Source organism: Photinus pyralis, unplaced genomic scaffold (assembly GCF_008802855.1).
Source record: "Photinus pyralis isolate 1611_PpyrPB1 unplaced genomic scaffold, Ppyr1.3 Ppyr1.4_LG8, whole genome shotgun sequence".
In the NCBI taxonomy this organism is placed as follows: Eukaryota; Metazoa; Arthropoda; class Insecta; order Coleoptera; family Lampyridae; genus Photinus; species Photinus pyralis.
The window spans coordinates 2,706,139-2,732,378 of NW_022170819.1; the positions used below are offsets into that span (position 1 = coordinate 2,706,139).

The following is a 26,240-nucleotide window of genomic DNA, read 5'->3' on the forward strand; positions in this document are numbered from 1 at the left end:
TTCGTGCTATTGGATTGGAACATAAAGTTGCTTAAATTTGCAAATATGAAGCATTTTCCATCAGAACTGAAAAATTGAGGATCAGGTTCAAATAGAACACTCATTATACAGTGTGACTCATTTTTATTATTGGAGCTACGAATTTTCCTAAATTTGCAGGAGTGAAGCACCTTTTCTCTGGATTACAATGATCAGAAAAGAGGAAAATGGAGCATCGGGTCCAAAATAGAACTTTCCTTTCAATTTCTCAGAATACAGGGTGATCCAACTAAAACCAAACACTATTGCTAACGTTTTTATTATTGGACCTACGAAATTCCTCCCATGAACCATTTTTTCTCGGGATTATATCGATCAGAACTGAAAAAAAATCAGCATCGGGTTCAAATAGAACTTTCGCTTCAGTTTATCATTATACAGTGTGACCCATTCTTGTTAATGGAGAATTTTCGCAAGAATGAAGCATTATTTCCTAGGATTATAACGATTAGAGCATAAACAAATTGAGCCATCGGATTCAAACTGGCACTTTCGGTTCACTTTCTCACAATACAGGGCGATCCAATTAAAACCAAGCGTCTTTCTTGCCAAAGTTCAGGTTATTTGCAAATATGAAGTATTTCTCCTTAGAATGACGATAGTTAGAACAGGAAAATCGGGAGCATCGGGTTCCAGTAGACCTTTCGCTTCAATTACTCACAATACAGGATGATCGAACTAAAAAAACCAACAGTGAAGTTGCTTACATTTACAAATATGATTACAATGGTCAGAACCGAAAAAATTTTGAGTCATCGGATTCAAAACGAAAAAATGGAAATTCAGGTTGTCAACAATATTTTTTAATGGGCATATTTTTACATAAATTCTAAATAAAAAAAAACTTTAATACTCAACCTTTCTTAAATATCTTTATTTATGTTTGCCTTTATTTTTGAGTGGGCGGGCTTCAGCCAAGGCTGCTCTACTAACCCAACCCACTATACATTTACAAAAAACCATTCCCGATCTCGGATTCGAACCAGGGAACTTTAGTACCGCAGTCCAGCTTCAACTAAACTGCGCCACACGGGCCGGGTAACTTTTTTCGGACGTACTAAAAAATACAGTTAAAAAATAAAAACATCAAAAATCAAAAAATTAAATCCAATTTCTAAAATATTTCTGGTCACCACTGGCGTGCTGTATTCTTACACTTAAATCGAGACTTAAACTTTCGTTTTTTGGTTAGAGTAGAGCTCTTGGGTCTACGACGGTTGGGATAATCGTATAAATATAAACCGGATTTATGGTTCAGTGGTAGAGCGTTGGGCTCCGGTAAATACCGGAGTAGTATAGAACACCTTAAAACCATCTGCAGAGGCACCTCTAAAAAAGCATTATGCGAGTCACTCTGCAATTGGGCGCAAGTCTGTTGAGGGCCCAGAACAAGAGAGGGATAATAAATAAATAAAATAAATAATTATGTCGCAGTCTTTTAGTGAAATCCATCATTTCATGAAATATAGTGAAAGGCTGACAATTTGACGTGCGGGGTAGTTTTCCTTCCCCTTTCTAGATCGATAAGGCATTTATCGATCTCGAAGGGGAACGGAACCCAATCACTTAGCCCTAGAAGGTACAGTTTTTTCACTAAAAGACTACGATCACGCTTGACACTGCCCAAACATCTCATATGTAAAATTTCAACCCCTACGACCACGTATAACAGTAGATCGGTATAGTTTCTTAGATCCTACACCCTGTATAATAAATTTAATCATTGGTAAATATTACGCTCCCCAACAAATCCCTTGATAATGACTTTTTATTATTGTTGATATTTTTAAACGAGTTTGTAAATATTAATAAATTCAATGAATGTTTATTTTGGAGTTAAAACGTTACCACACCATAATCCACTAAATGACACTATCTATTACAAACAAACGTAAATATAAAGCTATTGAAGAAGAAGAAGAAGATTATGGGTTATATAAGCTTGTTGATGTCATTTTAGCTTGTAGCGGCGTTTTCCAACTCACAAAAAAACTTCTGGATCTATAATTTTATGAATAACTATAATTTAGGTCCGACAACGAGATAATCGCCAAAATTAATGTTCACCTTGAATAATTCAGTTGGCTCGAAAATTTGTTTGGAGGTTACATGGAAAAACACACAGGATAAAGGGGATGTTGATTCAAAATCGAACCTTTTGCATATTCGCAAATGGTACACTACTGGAGTTGTGACTTATTAATTGACTGTCAACCGTGAAGGCGCGAAATTTTCAGTGTGGCAATTTTTCAAGTGCGAAAAAGCACGATTATCCAAGATAAACAAAGTGCAATTAACAAAGGTGTAAATCGCCAAACAATTCATTATTTACCTTACCTGCTGTCAGTAAACAACATTTAACAACGCATACAATGTTTTCAAGAGGGCCCTTCGACGTTTAATTATGAGCCACGCCAAATAAGGCGCACACAAACAATGGTGGTATCAAAAAAGGTCATTACTCTCATTCCAGGACTACGCTCGTCTTATGATCGTATTTTAACTGTTACACGTCCAGCTGCAGCAGCAAATGCATTTACGACATTTTTTCGAGGTATTTTGACCTTTTCGAAGGCCTTGACGTGTGCGCGCGTATTTTTCTCGTAACGGGGCGCGCATTCCTCTCGGCGCTGAAGAAATATTAGCTGTCAGATTTCTGGAATAATTGTTACATATTTTCGCAGTTCATAACCTCAATTTGCTCGCGAAAGGATGTAAGTAACTTGTTAACTGGTTTCAATTATTAAAAAAGCGCGAGATATTAAAATATTCTTACCTTAGAATTATTTGTGCTCGTTTGCATATTCGTGCATATCTACATGCGCATCTTATTACACATATCCCAGATTTTTTTTGCGCAAAAATGAAGGATGTTCGTAATTATCTCGCATACCGCACTTAGAATAAAAACCTCAGCGGCCGTGAACCTGGAATCGTACGGGCTAAATTACAAATTGATTAGCCTAACGAGGTATTAATAATCGTGTAGGTACGAGCGGGGGGCAAAGGGATTAATTAACAATAAAATTTCGTTGCGCAACGAAAACCCGTCCGATTTATAATGTAGGTAATTCAGGTTATTAGACAATGACCTCACTTGTAAACAAGAAAGTGTAAATGGCGACAATAAAAAAATATGGAGCATGAAGAGATCGTATAACCTACGCAATGTCACGGACGTCGCAACCTGATTAATTACGCAACTTTGCCGATTTGCACGCAACTTTTCGGATAAATTTCATTTCTAATAAATTAATTTAATGAGGCGCGCCAAGTATTTAGGTCATATAGATGCAGAAAACTGTAATTCAATGACAAACATTCGTGGACAGGTGCACCGATTTCGTCAAAAAAAAAGCAACATTAAAACAGTAATCTGAACAGTTATTGTTTCCTGGGCGTTAGTCGTTCCGCAAATTTTTCGAGGTTATAAAATGCGATTTCGTCATTTGTAACAAGAAATTGTATTATGTATTTTATTGTAATGTGTGGGAAGTTCCATTCATTTCGGTGACGAAAGTTACGCAAAAATGAGTACCACCCCATCAATAGCCTAACGATTAATAGTTTTTTGCATTAAAAAAACTATTAGTTTAACAATTACAAATAAAACTGAATTACGAACGGTCATTAATTTTAGCACTTTGGTCAAAAATAGTTACCAGGTTACGCAATTTGGATTTGTATGATTTTTTTTCCAAAAAACGTCGACTTAATAGACAAAAAACTCAAAAAAAGAACTGGAAAAGCATGCGCACATTAATCGTCAAGATTTTTCTTGGTTCAGGTGCCAGAGCTATAAGCTACCGAATTCAAAAGGAACAAACCAAATATATTGAAAACTGTAGGAGTTGTTAAGGCCTCGGGTGGACGGACAGATAGATGGACGGATGGACACAGAAAGTGGCTACTAAAAATTAAAAATATAACAAGGTATTGATGCATACAATACTTCTGCAGTGGCTTCCCGGCTAATGTGAATTATTACTTAAAGCATTCAACACCAGCCACTCGTTTGGCAATACGCTTTACAAATTATTAGAAAAACAAACTCTCCGTTAAAAAATTCTACGGGAGCAAATTTTTCAAGAGAGAATTTTCCGGCGGCGAATTGTTCTGTGTGCGGTTTAAGAGACTCGGTGCTTCAATCAACTTCCGAAAATTCCAAAGAATTTATTACACAAATTTTGACATCTGAAATTAATATTGGACACCAATACTTAAATCTGAAAAGAAAACTATCTAGGCAGCACGTAGTTTACACCACAATATTTAGGCTGGTTTTTCTTCAAAAGTATTTTCGGAACCTGGACCCGAAAACCATCAGCATTCAAAAATGTTCGAGTCAATTATGTAATCGGTATTCCGTACAGCAAAAGATGTCGTCAATTATAAAGGTAATCGCGTCCCACCTAATTTCCAGCCGTGTGCTTGGTAGGGCTGTAACAATACCTAAAAGGTTAACTATCGACCCTATAAATACGCATGAAAATATACACCCTCCCAGTAATTTCTTATGCGAATGCAATCTCATTTACTATCGTCATGAACTTTGAAGGAGTGTAACTTCTGCTGTACGGCAAACGGTTTGGTTGTTAGCGCATTTTCCAACTGGTGTTGGAAGGCTACTTTCTCCGCCAAGAGAAAACTTGACGATTAATTTGCGCATGCGTAGACTGTGCAACACCAACTTTCTTTGAAATGTTAACGAAAGATGCTTCTAGTAAAGGCAAACATATCGCATATTGTAAACACCAGGTGTGCACATGCGCAATGCTAACGCTCTTATTCGTAGAGATGTTTTTTGGAATTTTAACCACATATGCTTCTAGTAAAAGTCAGTATATCGCATATTGTTAAAATCAGATGTGCGCATGCGCAATGCCAACGTCCTTATTTACGGAGACATGTTTAAATTTTAACCATAGATGCTTTCAGTAAAAAAAAAAGATAACCCATATAACTATGGTCTTGGTGAAAGTACTGATCAATGCATGGAGAATGAACTTTAGGGCTAAAACCTTTTTTTAATTTTTTTTTGATTGAGGACGTTTAAAAGGATTCACTATCAACCCTTTAAATGCGCTTGAAAAAATACTTACACCCTCGCGCTTTTAACACTACGTAATTTTTTTATGTCGTCGTGAAGTTTAAAGGGACTTATGCATTACGTCAATTAATTCTGGTTCTGTGATTGAATATGTTTAAAAGGTTCACTATCGACCCTTTAAATGTGCATGAAAATTTACACCCTATCAGTTCGAATATTACGTAATTTTCTATGAAAATTCCAGTAAAAGAAAGAAAAGATGATAATTAAACAGGAGAAATGTCTAAAATATGAATAATTTCCAGGATTATTTACAGTATTGTAACGTAAATTTAATTACGAACAATTAACTATTAATGAATTCTTGTACACAAATTTATAACATGTACACTTATCACATACGGGCTCCAACCTTACTAATAATGACTTTGGCATCTATGTTGGAACTGACATTAAATACGCTTCAATTTTTTTATACGGCAAACGGAGTTTCTAGACATATCACGGACATTCTCGAAAATTCCTGAATACCTGAGAAGGCGACATATCGCATTTTTCGAAAAGAGCGCGTCACATTCGCCTTCGTTCCTTATCGCCGGTGACAAATCTTTTGTAACCCCTCGACGACGGCTGCTGGTGCCACGATGTCTGGGATACTCGCTACAGTATCATTAAGAGAGTTTGTTGTATTAAGATCAAAAATGTATAAGATAAACCTATACTAAAGAAACAATAATATTCTCTAGACCTTTCGAATATTCGCGCAAAAATCCCACTTCGCATTTTCGCGTATAAAATTTCCCAAAATTGGATCAGGGATATTCTCAACCTATACAACTTGCACCAAAGGAGATCCAAGAAAACTCCACCGCGATTGAAATTAGACCGTATTTATAAGAATGCTTTATTTCCTACTCGTAATCTTTTACTTTTCCTTGCAAGTAAATCCTCGTCCTCCCCTTTCCGACGACACAGTTTTGAAAGCTGTAGAAGATAGGAAAAAACTGAAAAATCGTCAAGTTAGTAATCCACGGTTGGGGATGGCGCCCAGATGTCGCCGAACCCACATCATGTAGTCTATCTAGGATAGGAAGGGGGAAACGAATGTGTTGTAAAATCACCACTCACCACTATTTACCCCCTAACCTAAGCCACACTCACCCCAGCTACAAAAATGAAACAGGTTTAACCTCTACTTGTGATACATGATTGGCAAGTATCAGTAATTAGCTAATTAAGAAGTAACAATTTTAAAAACAAACATACTCTACTTGTGAGATATATACCCGTTTTGTAAGTTTTTAAATTATCACTCTGTATAGGTATGTAGTCTCCAGCAGATTCGTCCACGTAAGCGCATTTTCAGAATATTCGCCTGCTCCAAGGAAATTTTTTTCGTTACCTATGGTCCCTATGGATGCTCCCCTTTGGCGGGTGGGAGAATAACTTCAATATCATAGATCAGTATTGTACGAAAATCTCATTCCCGGAAAATTCCGCCCTAGGAAAACTCGTCTTGTTGGTAACGTTCATCCTCAAAATTTCAGTATTGATCACGATATAATTATATTTATTGTAGGAAACTCTCTTTCCAGTAGAATTCGACTTCAGGGAAACTCTCCTTTCGTAAAATTGGCACTGATGACGTTCACTCTCCAAACATACGACACAGGAATATTCGCCATCCATCAAATTCACTCCGAAAATTAGCTAATTATTTTTTTTTAATGGAAATTTCAGATTAGGAAAATTCACCTCCCGAAAAACTGACGCTCGTACCCAAGATTTCTTAAATCTTCTTGATTGAAAAAGATTTCTTAGTTCATCCTTTAATGACATAGAGGCCACTAAAGAATGGTAGGTGTCTTTATCACAGTTTTGGTAATTTTTTATATAAATGTGGCCAAAAGGAAAGTTTGGAGAGAGGTTAAAAGCTTGGCAATTATTGCAAGTTTATATTATTGCTGTCCGACAGAAAACCTACAAAGCAAATCTAGCATTTAGTTTTGCACGCAGTCATTTATTATTGAAAGAAAGTGTATCAAGGGTTATGAACTTGTGTTGTATTTAAAACAATTGGTTAATATTTATTCAAATTGGTTTCTTCTCGCTTCAATATCAGGTTGAACTAACATTAGTACATTTTTTGTCCATCCCATTCTCTACTAATGTTAAAAGGGCACCGGAATAAATTAGAATACCGTAATTAAAAAAAACACGAACGTAAAAACAATAAATTTAAAATAATGAATATTGGGGGGCCATATTTTCACTGGTACACATATTAAAACGAATGGAATGCCTATGCCCCATTACCATAAAATATAATTATGACGGAATTATCACGTAATTACCCTCATTACGCGGACAATTAATCACGAGGAGGATCTTATTATTTTCGAGGTGACATTTTTCTCAACGTCCTAAGGTCATAGGTGAAATGGGGAACGATACTTTTTGTTGGTCTCTTACGCATCTGTGCTGCATTAATTTCCATAAACCTACTTCTGTATCATATTCATAAATTTTTTTTGTACCGTTATCGTAGTACGAGGTTTACGTAAGCGCGGGTAAATTATCTCATAGTTCCATGAGGAATTTATGGCAGAAGAGAGGGTGCAATAAAACACAAATTATGTGGAATTGGCGACTACTTTACACACCGTCATTTGTGGCAGTAAATTTTGGGTTTTATTGTACACCAACTGCCTGGGATTCTTGACGAATACATACCAAGTCTAATTATTTTAGTGTCGGTCCTACGGAATCTGTCCATATGACACTCATTTATTGCCACAACACACAATTTTGTATTTTAACTTATTTATACTTCGCATGTTCATGCCTTTTGTCAATTGTTTCCATATGTTTGTGATAATTTACAGAAATAGTTAAGTCTTCAATTACCATTTGTGTTTATGCGTTTGTCAGTCACGCTTACACTTTTTCTTTGTTATTGTTTCCATGTCTGCAATGTAAATTACTGTTGTTAATAATGCCATTGTTTAGCAAATGGTAATTACATATTTTTTTATTGTTCAATGTCTGCTTTGATAATAATTAATTGCAACTTCATACATTGGCAACATATTGAGAAAATACAAGAATAATTATTAATAAATATAAAGTAATTGAAAATAGAAAGTATTTATGTTTTGGGTCTATTTTTGAGGGGAAAATACAGAAGAACTGGATTTTTAATCAGATTGAGATCGAGAGTTTTTTCCAGGAGGCAACCAAACTGGAGTGAATTAAAAAAATAACGCGATCTTCTACGGGCTTGCATTTGCTGCCAGCCAGCCGGCCGGCAAATACATTTGCAAAAATGCGTGCCCCATTCTTGTGTGGCCGTTCTGTAATTATAGGGGGATGAATTAGGAATCTTTTTCAGAGCCTAATTAGGACTGTTCTCAAGAATCTTTTAAAAATCTTTAATACTTCCATCTCAATTACGAATATAATTTTCGGGGCGAATCGATGGGTGTTCCTCTGAGGCATGTTTTGAGGGCGAACATTGCGAGCGTCAATTTATCTGAAAACGCGTTTTCCTAGGGTACAATTTTCTAGGAATGTGATTTTCGTACAATAATGATCTAAATGAAATTGAAGTTTCCTTCCCATCCGCCACCAAGGGGAACTTCCATAAGGAGAAATTTTCCTTGGAGCTAGCTTCTTGGGTGGTGAATATTCTGAAAATGGGTTTAGGTGGAGGGTTTAGAGGACTACACGAATTGTTATTTATTAATTTGGTAATTATTGATACACTCCATACAATTATTTTTTAGTGAACGTGAATTTCCCCTGGGGTGAATTTCCTTGGGTGCGAACATTGCGAGGGAGAGGTTTCATGATGGATTTTCCTAGAAAATGTTGTACTCGCGCATTTCGAATCATGTGTTTCGAGAGTACTTGCTGTGTGCAATGACAAATAGTCACTAAGCCATCCCCAAAACACCTGTCCAGCTAGTTCATACAAAAGAACCTTAAAATTTAGTATTTTTTCTTGTACACGCCCGGCATTCACTGTAAAAAATCCTAATGTTGACCTAAAGTTTTATTAATTTGAAAGACAAAGTAACCTCGATTAACTTCCAAAGAATTAACTAAACAAATTACATAATTTTTGGGCACGAATAAAAACATCTAACATGAGAACTTAATCTGGGTCGCACTTTGGGTTCGATTAAACATACAATTAATTAATTGACAAGACGAACATTTATTCCGCAAAACATAAAAGAAATTAGAACAGCAGTGCTGGAAGAAGAAAGCGATTTAGAGCCCGTTTTTACACACAGTTCGACAGACAATTAAATAAAGAAATCTTAATTACTTACATTTTTCTATAATGCAACAAATCTGGTTGAATTAGATCACAAATTTGGTGGCTTTTCGGACTTAGAACACTTTTAGTATTGCCGAATGACAAACCTTGCCGAAAAGCTTCATTAAGACTGCTTGATGCGTAATAAAAAATCAGGCGCACTCCAATACCAAATTTTAAAAAAAAGATTAAACATCGTCTCTCGTATTTAATGGATCCACCGCTTCCACCAAAAAAGTGAACTCATTTATAAATTTTTACATAAACCGCCAATCATAATTGGACTTCGACAGAACGCGTCCCCACTTGCGCCGTGAAACGCGGATGTCTTCGTATCAGAACCACATGTGCATTAATTAATTTCGCCTAACAATAATACTTCTTATCGCAAACGACCAGATAAAACCTTTTATACATCGCGCAAAATTCGACCAGATATCTTAAATTCTAGCACCTTATCGAAATTAAACAATTCAAAAAAGCGATAAAATGCTAAAAACCCACCAGAGTTACCCGATTCGTGATCGGCACAAAGATGTCGTTCTTATTTTAATGACACCGTGATATTAATAAATCTGCGACTGAAAAATAACCACAGATCTTTTTAAAATGAAAATTACAGATTAATATAAATTTAAAAAAAATAAAAACGTGCCCCACCCCTCATTATATAGGGAACGACCAACATTAAAGAGAAATTTATTCAATAAACATTTTCACTTTCACGATATATTTGAAAAAAAAGACCTCCAAGGGTAAACCGAACATCTAATATCAATTATTTTTAGGTATAACCGAAAAGAAGTATCAAACTTCATTGTTTTTATAGTAGATTCCTTCCATACTTATACAAACATGCATCCAATAAGCTCTCTTAATGATACTGTAGCGACCGTCCCAGACATCGGGGCGCCACCAGCCGCCAGCGAGGGGAATTAAAGATAAGTCGCCGACGATAAGGAACGAAAACGGATGTGACGCGTTCTTTTCGCTAATGACCGTGATCTTTTTTCGGTTTGTTATAATTATAAGCAAATTGATGCGTGTTAATGCCAAATGAACTTTAAAAACGGCGAAGGGTTTTATTTGTACGCGGATTTAAAGAGATTCTTATAAACCACGGAATCATAATCAACCAAAGTCAAACAAGTTTTTAGCGCATTTTTGCAAAAGGTGATTTTTAATCCCACTTTGGTTTACTGGCTGGCTGGCTGGCTGGCAACAAATGCGGGCCCGTAGAGGGACGTAGAAAGACGAATGTGCATGTACCTACCGAAGTTGTGTAATAAACAACTTTAGGGACGTGGCTACTTGATGTTAGGTTGGCGACTTCTGGGCGCCATCCCCGAGCGTGTTATTAATGATGATTTTTCAAGTTCTTGAAAAGGGATGTTTGACGGTAGTTCATAAGACCTATTGAAGAATTTTGCAACTCCATTAACAGTTAAAGTAGGTGTATCCAGAGTGGTATCACATCCAATTTTGTTTTTAGCGTAACACATAACGAAGTTAAGGTAACGCTTATGTGCTCGATTTTCCGTCGCCTGTCTGTGTGTCTGTCTGTTCCATCGAGATCTCGGCCCCTCGGCTACCTAGAGACTTCGGATTTTCGCTGATAACTGCTATTATATTTGCCCATTACTCACCATTTACGTGGAAACACCCACGAGTGGGTTTTGAAACATTTTTTTTCTTACGAGCGAAATTAACCACCTTTTTCGAGGCGCGCGTTTTGGAAGGGTAGTCGACTTTTGGCGCTCAAAAGTATCGAATTGCGAGTGAACAGGAAGTCGGAAGTGAGGCCCGCCAAAGGGAATGTGATGGCTTCCGACAAGATCTTACTGATTGTGGAGTCAAAAACGCCAGGCGCAAATTACCGGTGAACGGGAGGTTGGAAGCCGGGCCGGTATTACCAAAGGGAATGTGCTTGCCCCCGGTAAGATTATTGATGGTGGGATCAAAACTTCAAACGCGAATTGCGAGTGAACGAGACGTCGCGTCGGAAGTGGGTACTGACAAAGGGAATGTGGCGGCCTTTGACAAGGTCTTATTGATTGAGGGTTCGAAATTGGCCAATAAAATACTGATCTGCTACACAAAAATGCGCTGGAATCCCTTGGATCTCACACGAGAACTTTGACAATTTTATATTATTTACCACCCCTATTCTTTTTACACTTGAACTTCCAATTACTTTTGCTATTTCTTTTTCATCATACTCAAATGGATTCTCCCCATCGATCTGAGATAGCGTTTTGTTGTTTCTTACGAATCTTATTAATTGCCACCTTTTTGACCACCCTCCATTTTTTGACAGAAATACACGTTTTGAAGAACCAGGATTAGGTACACATATTCTTAAGACATAAAAGGAAGGGTTTCAAAGTTTGTGTCTTTCAAGTCAAAATTACACAATTTTAGTGACTCGCACTTGCACAAAACATTTCATAATTTGGGATTGTAATTACAAGCTAAATTCGGATTTAGATTATATCCACTTCAGTTTCTTTGAGTCGTTTTGATGGGTTTACCTTTTTTGTGGTGGCGGTCGTGATTTTGTTTCCTCTGCATTCCAAAACGGCAAAACTTCTTTCACAGGTCAGAGAAAACTTTGTCGACTAATTTTAGAGGATTTTAAAGGTGACCGTGCCGATATTCACTTTTCGCACAATGGGGAAGGGGGGTTGCGAGGACTGCATTAGTTTGAACGGGACCACTTTTTAGATTTATCCAAGATCTCTAGAGCCTCACATCCAAAGATGTAACGATGACACTTCAAATTGGTTTTCATAGTTAATCCACCGAAAGGGGCGACGTGATGTAATCCCATCTTAAAATTACCAAGAAACCTTTCGAGGTCGTCCCTCTAATCTAAATATGCATCACGTCAAGCCACATTGTATTTTTCAATAATAACGCAATGACGTCTTGTTCTTTTACCGACTCCTCTCGAACATCACTAAGGCTGTCATTTTAGAATTTAATCTTTTCCATCCATCAAACGGCCTGGAAGACGCTTTTTAATGGATTTTTTTTCTAACCGTATGGCATATAAATTATCTCCATTACTTTAAAAGGTCAATAGTGCAGTAGAGCGGGATTTGTCACTCAAGAGTTTGCCGATCGATAGTGGCGATTAAAAGATCAGAGGAGAATGGAATCTTAACGGTAGATTCTGTTAAATAGCCGCCGATATCAAGCTTAGACAAAGATTAATTGAACTTCGATTTTAATGGTTTAGCGATTACTTCTGTATTTTATTATTATCTTTGAAATAATGAAGTAATTACTGTAACCGTTGCAACTGGATTCCTGCTACTGCACTTTCAGCTCAACGGTGATAATGCGAGCAATTATGGACGAAAAGTCATCTAACTGCCGATTTAATTAGTGGCCTTGCAAAGTTCGTATGTATGCAAATTACCGTCCGGAACGGATACAATGGATGGCTGCATGGGTATGCGTTTTGTTGGTACACAATGTGTCCAAAAAGCATGACGTGTTGCCCTGTCAATCATGGTACAATAAAATTAACAGTTTTCGGCCGTGTCAGATTCTCATCTCGCCAAAATTGCGTCAGGATAACGTAGTAAATTCGAGTTTGCATGTGAAATAAATTCCGATTTGCCATTGCATTGCGGGGAGTCCAGGCGCATTTCTTACCAAATCTTCGCCCACCCAGCTCATCTCAAACGCACCTGCAATTACAACACTGATCTTTGCATGTAAATTATTTTTCAGTAGACACTTTTTTGCATACAACCATAACGTATACGAAATAGTTGGCATATATCCTTTCAATTAACATCCCGCTGTTTAGATACCCTTACCCTTGCATACGCCGTTTTTTAACGGTCGGAGATATTTTTGGTTGATTCATTACGGTTTTTTGGACGTATGTAAATTTGACTTGGCACGATAGACTGGAAAATTGTCTCATCGGGCCCACGCGGTTGACACATTCGTCATTACCTCGCTTGTAAACAAGTGTAATGTGGTCGTTGATTCATAATTTTTGTCTAGTCCCCCATTCATATTCCTCGATTTTTCCGCTCGCATCAAAACACCATTAAAGATCAAAGCAATAATGCGTTTAGTGCGGATTAATGCACTTTCATACCACCGACAGGGAAGAAATCATTAACTGCATTTGCATTGGCTCACGTTTCCTTAGAATTTCTTGAAAAAGTTTTCTCGCGATGGAGTTCTAATGGCGCCGTAAATTAAAGTTGTAATTAAGGAGTGATTATGCAAAGATGTACCGGAAGTTCCGTAAACCTGTAGCTCGCCGTATGAAATTTAAGTTTTCTCATTTGCAAGTGTAATTTTTCTGTCTAGTTTTTGTTGCGTACGGTCGCCGCGAGAGCTGAGATGAAATTGTTAAAAAGCCAGAAGTTCACACATGGAAATCATTTACACGTTCCTAATGAAATTCATACGGCTAATATTGACTAAACCACTCCGAAAATTCGAATTTGACAGTGACCTAAATGGGAATTGACATGGGGAACCAGAGGCATATTTAAATGAGCATTTGAGATAAATAATTTCAGGGAAACTTGACGCAATTGTAGGACAAATTTGGGGGAAAGTGAAGAAGAACTCTTGAGAGTAGCATGAGAAAAGCTAAAGGGAAATGTTTCGGGAAGGGTGGACTCGCGTTGTCAAGAAGAAAATTTGAGGGGAAGAAAACGTGAGCTTTTGGAGAACTGAAAGAGGAATTTGACATAATACATAAACTTGAGAGTAACAATAAGTTTTATCATTGAATAAAGATTGTGAATATTTTTATCAAAATTTGATGGGAACTTGGGAGGTAATTTAAAAATTGAGAGGGTCGCAATACTGCAATACTCAATCAAAAAAAAATATTCCGTGGAACTTAAAAGTTACAACCCTCGCCTTCCTTTTTTACCAAAAATCGACTGCACCAAAATTTCTCGGGAAAACACTTTTTCTTATTAATTTTGGTGCGTAGAATCCAAAACAATTCGTACTTTTTCGATCAGACTTCTCAATCAAAAGTTATAGACTAGAAACCAATTTCGAAAGAAAATTCAAAGGGCTGTAACTTTTGAACTAGTAGCCCAATCTTGGAACTGTTTGAAATTATGGATTCTACAGGCCACATTCTATAAGAAAATTTTTTTTCCGGGTCGATCTGAGACAATTTTTTTTTCGGGGCTCAAAAAAAGGCAGTGTATAACCTTCCTTTTTTACCAAAAATCGACTACACCAAAATTTCTCGGGAAAACACTTTTTCTTATTAATTTTGGTGCGTAGAATCCAAAACAATTCGTACTTTTTCGATCAGACTTCTCAATCAAAAGTTATAGACTAGAAACCAATTTCGAAAGAAAATTCAAAGGGCTGTAACTTTTGAACTAGTAGCCCAATCTTGGAACTGTTTGAAATTATGGATTCTACAGGCCACATTCTATAAGAAATTTTTTTTCCGGATCGATCTGAGACAATTTTTTTTTCGGGCCTCAAAGAAAGGCAGTGTAAAACCTTCCTTTTTTACCAAAAATCGACTGCATCAAAATTTCTCGGGAAAACACTTTTTCTTATTAATTTTGGTGCGTAGAATCCAAAACAATTCGTACTTTTTCGATTAGACCTCTCAATCAAAATTTATAGACTAGAAACCAATTTCGAAAGAAAAAAAAAGTTGGTAATTTTAGGGGGTGTTGTCATTTTATGCGCTGTTAAAGGGTTGTTTGTAGATATTTTAGATAAGTATATTCAATTAAAGAAACAAAAAACTTTCTTGAAGGTACCTTAAAAATTACAACCCCTCGTAATAGATAGTTGCCATGCATTGTAGAAAATACGTCCGCAAATTTAAGTCAGGAGGAATTGCAACTTCATACGCAGTTAGGGGTTCTTTTGTAGATATTTTAGTTATACTTAAATCAAGAAATAAAATATTTCGGGGACCCTTACAGTTACAACGCTTGCAATGGATAATTGTCATGTATTGCATTAAAAAAAGTCGGTAATTTTAGAATAAGAAGGGGGTGCAATTTTATGTGCAGTTAGAGGGTTGTTTGTAGACATTTAGTCATACTCAATTAAGGAACCATAAATATTTCGTGCTCCCTAAAAGTTACAAACCCTCCCAATGGATAATCGCCAAATATTGCATTACGAAAAATTCGTAATTTTAAACTCAGAAGGGGTTGGAACTTTATGAGTCGTTAGGGGGTTGTTCGCAGATATTTTAGTCATACTTAATTAAAGAAACAAACATATTTCGTGTACCCTAAAAGTTGCAACCCTCGCAATGGATATATTGTATTTAAAAAAGTCGTAATTTTAAAGTCAGGAGGTGTTGTAAATTTTATGTGCCGTTAAAGGGTTGTTTGTAGATATTTTAGATATATTCAATTAAAGAAATAAAAATATTTCTTGCACCCTAAAATTTACAATCCTCGCAATAGATAGTTGCCATGTATTGCAATAAAAGAAATCCGCCATTTTAAGTAAGGAGGGGTTGCAATTTCATACGCAGTTGGGGGTTCTTTTGTAGATATTTTAGTCATATTCAATTCAATAAATAAAAATATTTCGGGGACTCTAAACGTTACAACCCTTACAATGGACAGTTGCCATGTATTGCATTAAAAAAAATCGGCAATTTTTAAATCAGAAGGGGTTGCAACTTTATGCGCAGTTAGAGTGTTGTTTGTAGACATTTTAGTCATACTCAATTAAAGAAACAAAAATATTTCGTGCACCCTAAAAGTTACGACCCATGTACTGTATTTAAAAAATCGGTAACTTTAAATTCGGGAGGGATTGGAATTTTATACACAGTGAGAGGGTTGTTTGTAGATATTTTAGTCATACTCAATTAAAGAAACAAAAATATTTCTTGCACAAATTGACAAATTCGCAGATATATTTCGTCGAGATTACAATTTTTGCACCCCTATTCAGATACACAAATTATGTTCAGAAAACGCATACCCCAAAATGTATGGAATGGCGTTAGTTTATGGTTAGTGAGAAAAAAGGTCAAGGAAATTTGGTGTTTATTAAACACAAGAATATGTGTTGTCCCCTCTACACCAAATTTTTTGGACCTACTTTGTTGTTAGACCGTATAATTGATTTATTTTCCAAATAAAAGTTGCGTAGATACAGACAGACAGAGGGGTGGGCGAAGGGAGACATTTAATCGTACAATACTATCTGATACTGATGTCTTTAGTTATAACTCTCAAAAGTGCCTCGAATGTTTCTAACATTTTTTTTGTAATGTAACGTAAATCTAATTACAGATCTATTTATTTAGAATTAACTAACAATAAATTTATAGCAGTCTTGAAAACTTTTGAACTGGTAGCCCAATCTTGGAACTGTTTGAAATTATGGATTCTACAGGCTACATTCTATAAGAAAATTTTTTTTCCAGGTCGATCTCAGACAATTTTGTCTTCGGGGTTCAAAAAAAGGCAGTGATTAACCTTCCTTTTTTACCAAAAATCGACTGCACCAAAATTTCTCGAGAAAACACTTTTTCTTATTAATTTGGGTGCGTAGAATCCAAATCAATTTGTACTGTATCGATCAGACTTCTCAATCAAAAGTTATAGACTAGAAAAAAATTCAAAGGGCTGTAACTTTTGAACTAGTAGCCCAATCTTGGAACTGTTTGAAATTATGGATTCTACAGGCCACATTCTATAAGAAAATTTTTTTTCCGGGTCGATCTGAGACCATTTTTTTTCGGGGCTCAAAAAAAGGCAGTGTATAACCTTCCTTTTTTACCAAAAATCGACTACACCAAAATTTCTCGGGAAAACACTTTTTCTTATTAATTTGGGTGCGTAGAATCCAAATCAATTCGTACTTTTTCGATCAGACTTCTCAATCAAAAGTTATAGACTAGAAACCAATTTCGAAAAAAAATTCAAAGGGCTGTAACTTTTGAATTAGTAGCCCAATCTTGGAACTGTTTGAAATTATGGATTCTACAGGCCACATTCTATAAGAAAATTGTTTTTCCGGGTCGATCTGAGACAATTTTTTTTGGGGGCTCAAAAAAAGGCAGTGTATAACCTTCCTTTTTTACCAAAAATCGACTACACCAAAATTTCTCGGGAAAACACTTTTTCTTATTAATTTGGGTGCCTAGAATCCAAATCAATTCGTACTTTTTCGATCAGACTTCTCAATCAAAAGTTATAGACTAGAAACCAATTTCGAAAAAAAATTCAAAGGGCTGTAACTTTTGAACTAGTAGCCAAATCTTGGAACTGTTTGAAATTATGGATTCTACAGGCCACATTCTATAAGAAAAATTTTTTTCCGGGTCGATCTGAGACAATTTTGTCTTCGGGGCTCAAAAAAGGCAGTGATTAACCTTCCTTTTTTACCAAAAATGGACTGCACCAAAATTTCTCGGGAAAACACTTTTTCTTATTATTTATAGCAGTCTTGAAGTGGATTAATTTATGACAGTAATTATTATTTATCACTAATATTTTAACGAGCGCATTGATGTTGGAACTGATTGATTTGATTATATTTTTTTTCCTAAAATATACACACGAAATATGCATAAAACATACACGCGCAATTTTGCATCATTTTGACGCAGCATAAAATATGAGGGATGGGGGAAGGTTTAGGTTAACCGCTTGTCATATAATTTGTTTATTGGAAAGAGCTCTCTTCGTGTAATCAGATTAGAGGGCGTGGTTCGACATTAACAAAACTTTCCAGGTTTCTTGAAAATTTCAAATGGAACGATATAATTATAATAGAATATTCAAATAAGATGAAAACTCTCTGTTTATTTGAAACAAAGGTATTTATTTGTTTTTATCGTCTCTATCACCGAATCTTTTAATGTGTTTAAATTTCAAAATTGGAGCCACACCAACAAAAATTTTTGGAAAAAACCTTTGCAATACTTCAAATTCTTACTATATGAATAACTGATGCTTCTGGACAATCAATCGCCCTGTATACAACACGCTACGAAGAAAGCATGAGTTGGGAATACGTAAACTTCGCTTATTGTCGGAATTTAATTATTTTCTAATTTTGAAGTTACAATTTAGTTACTTTTCGAGTTTAAAGTGGAAAGTTGTCAAATTTCCGAATTTTAGACGAAGACGAATCGCAATTTGCTTAATTTCCGAGTATTGTAACGAAGCACTCGTTTTCCACCTCGGGTTAGTGAACACTCCGTAGATGAACATCCGGCATCTCGAAGCGTTTTAAGTTCAGCGCTTCGCTCTGAAAGTATTTAGGAGTTGAAGATAGAAGCTAAAGGTAATTGATTTAATTTCTAGAGTCGTGTTTCAGCCGTCGTTTCTGTAATTAAAAGTTGCAATTAATTCGCCGTTTGCAACCGTCCTCGTCAAGATATTCGAACTGTCTTTGTTGCCTACGAAAATTGTTGTCATTTAGAAGACGAGGGCGAATTAATATTTTAGAACCTCATCTCCGTTACGTAAATATTTAGTTGACTTTGGTTTCTTACGTTAATTTAAGTCGAGCTTTACAACTGCAAGGCCAGGTTACGCCGGCATAAGTTTTGATAACACTGGACTGGAGTTGAGAAATTTCTTAAAATAAATTTTGGAAACTTAATTTTTTTTGGAATCTGTCCTAAATTGGATTGATATCGTCACAAAAATCTCTTTTTTAAGATGTTTTTCACCACTTAGTTCCATTTACCGAATTTAGTTTAGTTGAGGATTGGGATTAAAGAAAATCTTTTTAAACACGTTTTTTTATTTTTTTATTTTTTAGTTTAGTGAGCCAAGGATTCTGAAAATTTTTTGAATACACCCCTCACGCAAATTTTGGAAAGGCAAACTCGCGCGATAATTTTCAATGTCGCTCTTAATCTGCATCAAGCGTGACCTCCTTTCAGATGTGTAATTACTTATTATTATAAAACAGTACGAGATTGATTACAAATAAGCAACACTCCTATAAATTTCATTGCAGATTTAATGAAACAGCATGGGCAGCTATTAGGTTTTAAGTAGTCGTGGTAGATGCATTTTGTACCATTAATAATGGCCATACGTGGGCGTTGCCAGTTCTAATAAAATACGAAGTAATGATTACTTTATGCGTTCGTTGCACATACAGGTGCGCGTTACTTTGAAAAAACCAAATTTATCGAAATAGTTTGCAAATGCGGCCAGTATATTATTTTCGAATTAAAAAAGTGAAATTGTTAAGACTATTTTCATTACCATATTTATTAATAGGCGTTTTTGTAGATAATGAAGTATAAGAATAAAAAGATGAGTATCCCACGATACTAGTTATGTGTATGTTTTATTTATTTTTCATAATTTTCTATAACTAGTTTATGCGGGTAAAATTTGAAATGGAAATATAACGAAGATTTATTTATTTTCTTACAGCGCGCATAGTATAAACATTCCAAAAAGATGGAATTAAAAGATACGCGTTTCCCGTCAATTAATTGCAAATCGCCGACATTAATTTAACAATAGTCCGATGGCATCTTTATTACGCAATTACGGAATTTCCATTTAAAGTCGCCTTAAATCAATTTTCTATTCTAATTGGAGATTTTATCAATTATTTTCGCCACCCCAACAAACTTGCATCCAGAGCATCAGCGCAATCCATTTTAAGGATACCGTTTCTAATTAAATTTTTCCAGAAAACGCTCAATTCTGGCACGAACGGAAAATATTTCAATTAAGAAAACAATCTCGGTTTCGTCGAGCTCAGAATAATGGGTTAATATTGAGCACGTTTAATAAGCAACCAAGCCCATTCGCGTTAGTCTTTCGTAATTAAAAACTTGAGCTTTATTAATGATGTATCTATCTGTTGGTGGTCGCATTATCCATTCAACCCCAGTGTATCTATTGCACGTCTTCATACTCAAAATAATCTAAAGTTTAGATTAAGACATTGGTTTTTTAAAATATTTAAAATTTCGGCAATTTGCAAAAAATTATGTGAACCCTGGCAATTAGCAAGTAATTTTGATAAATACCGTGGGCTTTTTTTTATTTGCTTGTGTTATAACTACTATTAGTAATCACGAGTCAGGAATGCACTTTGCTTAATTACCGAAGGTGTAAATATCAATTTCCGGTCATACATGACGTTTGTTTTGTTAATTCTAATTAACAACGATTAACTTTTGGTTTGTCATGGGTATGAAAGTTACTTTTTTTATCACTTGATCCTAAAGAAGGCAGAAAATTAGGCAAAACAACTGCCCATTTTAGATATTTTTACGTAAAATACAATAGCGTAGTAAAAAAATTGTTTGTCTCATTGTTTCTGAGATTGATCCATAATTGTTATTTTTAAATTGCAACACCCTGTATATCTTAACGTTAATTGTTTGCATTCTTTCTCCTGACTAGGTTGATGTACCACAATTAACAACCTATATTTTTAGCGCTTTTTTTAAGAATGAAAAAAGATTAATTTTATCTCTCATTGTATTCTAATTAAAGGTCTCAACGAAAGGAACCGTTTTCTACCAACTACTGCCCTTCTTTCTGTCCTCTTATCAAAGTACGGGGTGGAGGGAAAGGGGGAGGGGAATGGAGCTAATTTTATCCTTCATGGTACTCTAATGAAGGGTCTCAACAAAAGGAATTAATTTCTACCAGCCATTGCCCTCCTTCTCGACCTCTTATCGTGATCGGGTGTATTCCCTTATACCTCAAGAACGGATTGTCGGAAGAGGATACTCGCAATTAATTTGCAAGAAATATATCCATTGGTGATGTCAAAACAAAAGCTATTTCGGCTAAAAAATGCGCTTTATCTGCACAAGAGTTGTGCACAATTTATACTTGTTTTAATCTTGGGCATGAACCTAAATCAAAAACCTTATTTTTTAATTACCATGGATTCATGGAGATTTTGTTTTGTTTATTGTATCCATGGTAACTAAGACCAATCAATAAGAATCGCGGTAGAAAAATATCATTTCAAAATTTTGAAAATGTGATAGGTACCAACCTATATATCTACAGGATGTTTCAATTTAGTACTCGTGAAAAAATCAATGTGATAAGGAAAAAGAATGATACAGAGTTTTGAATTTAAAAAATACTACTTTGGGTCAAATCTCAAAAACGGTGCCCCAAAAATTTGTTTGGCTACGCCACTGGAAGAAAAATAAAATACCTACAAAATGATCATAAACACGGTGATTGTTCTAAACATTTTGGAAAAAAATTATAACCGGGGGGTCTGTGGGGTATCGAATACCCCCCAGTACACAGAAGGAATCAGTTACCTTTTGTCGAAAACTGCCATAACAGTTGTCATCCCTATGCTGGGGGGTATACCCCTATACCCCCAGACCCCCCGGTATTACATTCTTCTCCAAAACGTTCAGCAACTCTCGTGTAAAAAGAAAAATTTGAGGACACTCCCTACAACATAATCATAAACATTGTGATAGTTTTAAACGTTTTGAAAATTGATCACCGGAGGTCTCTGGGGGGATGGAGAACCCCCCCAGTTCACAGAAGGAATCAATTAACTTTTCCCGAAAACTACCATTACAGTTATCATCAAACCTGCCTGTGCTGGAGGGGGGCGGGAGTAAACATTTCATGACACTCCCTACAAAATAATCATAAGCCTGATGATAGTTCAAACCTTTTGGAAAAATTTACCGCAAAAATACTTTTGTATGTACATGGTGCCCCGTAAATGTGGTATAAATCACAAATCAAACGCCCTGTATTTATTACGATAATAATGCATTGTTCTAAAGATTTTGTATTAATAATGCTATGTGCAATACGAAACGGTCACTCAAACCACCCGTGACGCGCAAGCACCTGTTCAGATACTTAGCTCAATTTAGTACAGGACAAAATTCTCGGTCTTGACGTAAATTTAATTAATTTGAGAATGTCGGCAGCCTTAACCGCCTCCAAAAGACCCAACAATCAATTAAGACATTTTAAATTTTCATTTGAAGTAATTTCGGATACAAAATAGAAAAATTTAACATGAACACTCTTATCTGAGTCGTCATTTGGGTTCGATTAATCACAAAACCAACCATTCACAGATGAACAAATTTATTTGACATCAAACAATCAAATAAATTGGAGGAAAAAAAACAGGCACTCAGAGCGAGATTAAACACCACGCAACAAGCGATCGATTAATTAAAAAAGCTCCAATACCGGCAAAACTGACTGGTTTGCAACAAATAACGCCCACCAAAAAAAAAGCTTGACCAAGTAACGTTCAGTTCAGTTCTTTTCTCGAAAACGATCATGCCAGTTGTCATCAAATCTCCCTTTGCTGGGCCGCGGTACTACATTCTTCCCCAAAACGTTCAGCCCTTATAGCTCTCGTGTCAAAAAAAAATTTGATGCCATTCCCTACAAAATAACCAAGAACATGGGGATAGCTCTTAACATTTTGGAAAAAAAATTTAACACTGGGGGGTCAGCACGCAGAAGGAATCAATTACTTTTCCCGAAAACTATGACAGTCATAAAATTTTCCTTTGTTGGACAGTATTCCATACCCCTCAGAACTACATTTTTTTTGACATCTCTCTTTAATAAAAAAAAATATATCCAGTGGAAGTTTTCAAAGGCCCACAGTGTATAATATTACATAAGTCATTTCCGAAAAAAACCACGGTTCTTTCGAGTCCTTTCCTTTTTAATTGCAGAGGTAACTATTAACGCAGTTTTTATCCGAAAAGTGTCAGTTTGGTTTGGGAAGGCCGAAACGTATTACTCGGTTTAATTGAAAGAGGTAATACAGCAAGTTAGGGAAATATGGAGAATCTATGTCTAAAATGATGGAACTTTGAGGACATGGGGAAAATACCTAGGAAAAATAGCAACACGAGAAGAATTCTAGAAATTCAAACCTTCTTCAATGTTCTCAAAGATCATTATGATCTTTGATGTTCTTCACTGCAAATATATCGCATAGGAATATAAAATAAGATTGGCCTAGGTTTTTGATTTCTCCAAATTCCTACGTTAAGATCCCTAAAAGGGGATGACGAAGTTTGATATCTGGATGGTTTTTAACATGAAAATATCGATACAAAACTTCTATTCAGTGGCGAGGCATCTTGGGGTATCACATTTTTGGCAATCAGAAAGAGAATACCAGAAAATTTGGGCATCCCTCGCTCCTATCTGTCATGATTGCTGAGAAGGCTTTTCACTTCACTTTAATTGCACGAAATTCTTGGTCACCTCCCGTAATTAATTTGGTTATACAAAAAGTGAGAAACACATCACTCACCTCCTTAATTCCATCCAGTCTCCCTAGGCTTCTCGCCTGCCGCAGCCCGATTTCGACGAGCTTCCGGCCCTTCCTTCTCCGTTCCAAAATTCTGGGTTTTCTGGGCGTGATCGGGTCATTATCTTCGGGATCGGAGTGTATCTCGGGACAGTGGTACGTGTGACGTCGACGCGTGTTGGGGCTCGTTATTCGCGTAATTAAATTATCGAACATTTTCATCACATCGGTATTTTTCGCGCGCGCAATTGTGTCAATGCTACAAATTTATTTGTAACAGGTGGTACGCCAAACGTACTTGAAATTACCCTTACCGCCGCGCGTAACTTTTAATTACAAAGTTTCACCTTCGATTAATGCGTTTCCGTCCATTTTGTTCAATCTGAAAAAGAAAAGCGCAACTATTAATGAACTATTCAACAAGTTTTCCCATTCATGAGAAGAATTGTTAAAATACGGTGGAAGGTAATGAAATCGGTACTTTGTTGTTGGTGTACGTGCAAAATAAATTAAAACCGGAACGTTGGGAGTTATTAAAAATAAATATAAACTTTAAATTAATTCAAGAACAAGTTTGTAAAAAGCACCGAGTGATAAATACAGATTGTTTACGGGTTACAACGAACTCATTCAAGCCTGGTTATATCTTCATACTTATAAACCCAATCCTCTTTTTTTTTTAATTAATAGACCCAATAAAAAAGGCACTCCTTGTTTTTTAAAGGCATCATTTGTGTTATGGTCTCTGAACACTGCAATCCATTCAAATAACCAAACAGTGCATGCCAATTTAAAGCAGTTGGTGCACTCTAAAAAGTTTTAACTTTAATGTAGACGCTATAGCAATAAATTGGTTTTGTATTATCGTTAAATTCGAGATTTCTGTCGATTTTTTGTTGGAAGTCTTAAAATACAAATTTTATTGCATTTTGTTAAACTCAACTCAAAGTGCTCTTTCCCGAACACTGCAGGATAAGGAATCGAGGGTTCATTAGTAAAATTCGCATTACAAAACCAGCTTCTGGACCATATATACCGAATCTATACTGCAGAGACACCCAATTTCACATCGCGGAGAAGAAACCCTTTTTTCCAACAAATTTTGAAAAAGGTCTTCTACATAATGAATCCCCTAAATTTAATGTTGAGTGGAGTATATATGTAAACGAAACTTAATTCCCTACTAATTTCATAGGGGTCTCAAATAGACACCTTCGGGATTTTCCAATTATTTCCTACAAACTTTTGAAAATTTTATAGAAACCACTCAAATGCCAAACCTCACCTTTACGTGGTACCACCTGTTTTCACTGACGAGAACATGACGACCGAGGAACTTGTGGAATAAGAAGTGAACCCACTACCAAGCACCAACGGTCTCTTCGAGGGAACATTTTACAACTTCCGGGTGTTGTAAATTGGCCCCCAAAGGCGGACGAGTCTATCAAAATCAACGCCATCAGGATAGGAAATGCAACGGGAAACCACCCCATTAGAGTCCCTAGTGGTATTTCCCTGGAAGAAGGTGAACGAGTGCACATTCATTTAGTAGGGAATCCACGAATATTCCGGAGTTTCCCATTTCTCCCATTTCCCAAGCTTAAAAATCTGGAGACGGTATAACGGTCCGCAAACTATGGAAAGCGTTTAAAAGGGTCTACAGTGCATTCTACCAAAAAAAAAATTGTCTCAGATCGATCTGGAAAAAAATTTTTCTTATAGAATGTGGCCTGTAAAATCCATAATTTCAAACAGTTCCAAGATTGGGCTACTAGTTCAAAAGTTACAGCCCTTTGAATTTTTTTTCGAAATTGGTTTCTAGTCTATAACTTTTGATTGAGAAGTCTGATCGAAGAAGTACGAATTGATTTGGATTCTACGCACCCAAATTAATAAGAAAAAGTGTTTTCCCGAGAAATTTTGGTGTAGTCGATTTTTGGTAAAAAAGGAAGGTTTACACTGCCTTTTTTTGAGCCCCGAAAAAAAAATTGTCTCAGATCGATCCGGGAAAAAAATTTTCGTATACAATGTGGCCTGTAGAATCCATAATTTCAAACAGTTCCAAGATTGGGCTACTAGTTCAAAAGTTACAGCCCTTTGAATTTTTTTTCGAAATTGGTTTCTAGTCTATAATTTTTGATTGAGAAGTCTGATCAAAAAAGTACGAATTGATTTGGATTCTACGCACCCAAATTAATAAGAAAAAGTGTTTTCCCGAGAAATTTTGGTGTAGTCGATTTTTGGTAAAAAAGGAAGGTTATACACTGCCTTTTTTGAGCTCCAAAGCAAAAATTGTCTCAGATCGACCCTAAAAAAAATTTTCTTATAGAATGTGGCCTGTAGAATCCAAAATTTCAAACAGTTCCAAGATTGGGCTACTAGTTCAAAAGTTACAGCCCTTTGAATTTTTTTTCGAAATTGGGTTCTAGTCTATAACTTTTGATTGAGAAGTCCGATCGAAAAAGTACGAATTGATTTGGATTCTACGCACCCAAATTAATAAGAAAAAGCGTTTTCCCGAGAAATTTTGGTGAAGCCGTTTTTGGAGCCCCGAAAAAA

At 36.0% G+C, this 26,240-nt stretch overlaps 1 long non-coding RNA gene across 1 annotated transcript in view; it reads right to left on the reverse strand.

Moving 5' to 3' along the window:
• Positions 1-7,847: 7,847 nt before the first annotated feature.
• The window catches only part of LOC116179846, a 73,031-nt gene continuing 54,638 nt past the window's right edge, over positions 7,848-26,240 (reverse strand). The window contains exons 3-4 of the long non-coding RNA XR_004147054.1: positions 23,685-24,063; positions 7,848-8,057 (exon numbers count right to left, since the gene is read on the reverse strand). This is a non-coding gene — a long non-coding RNA (uncharacterized LOC116179846). The remainder of the gene's footprint in view (positions 8,058-23,684; positions 24,064-26,240) is intronic.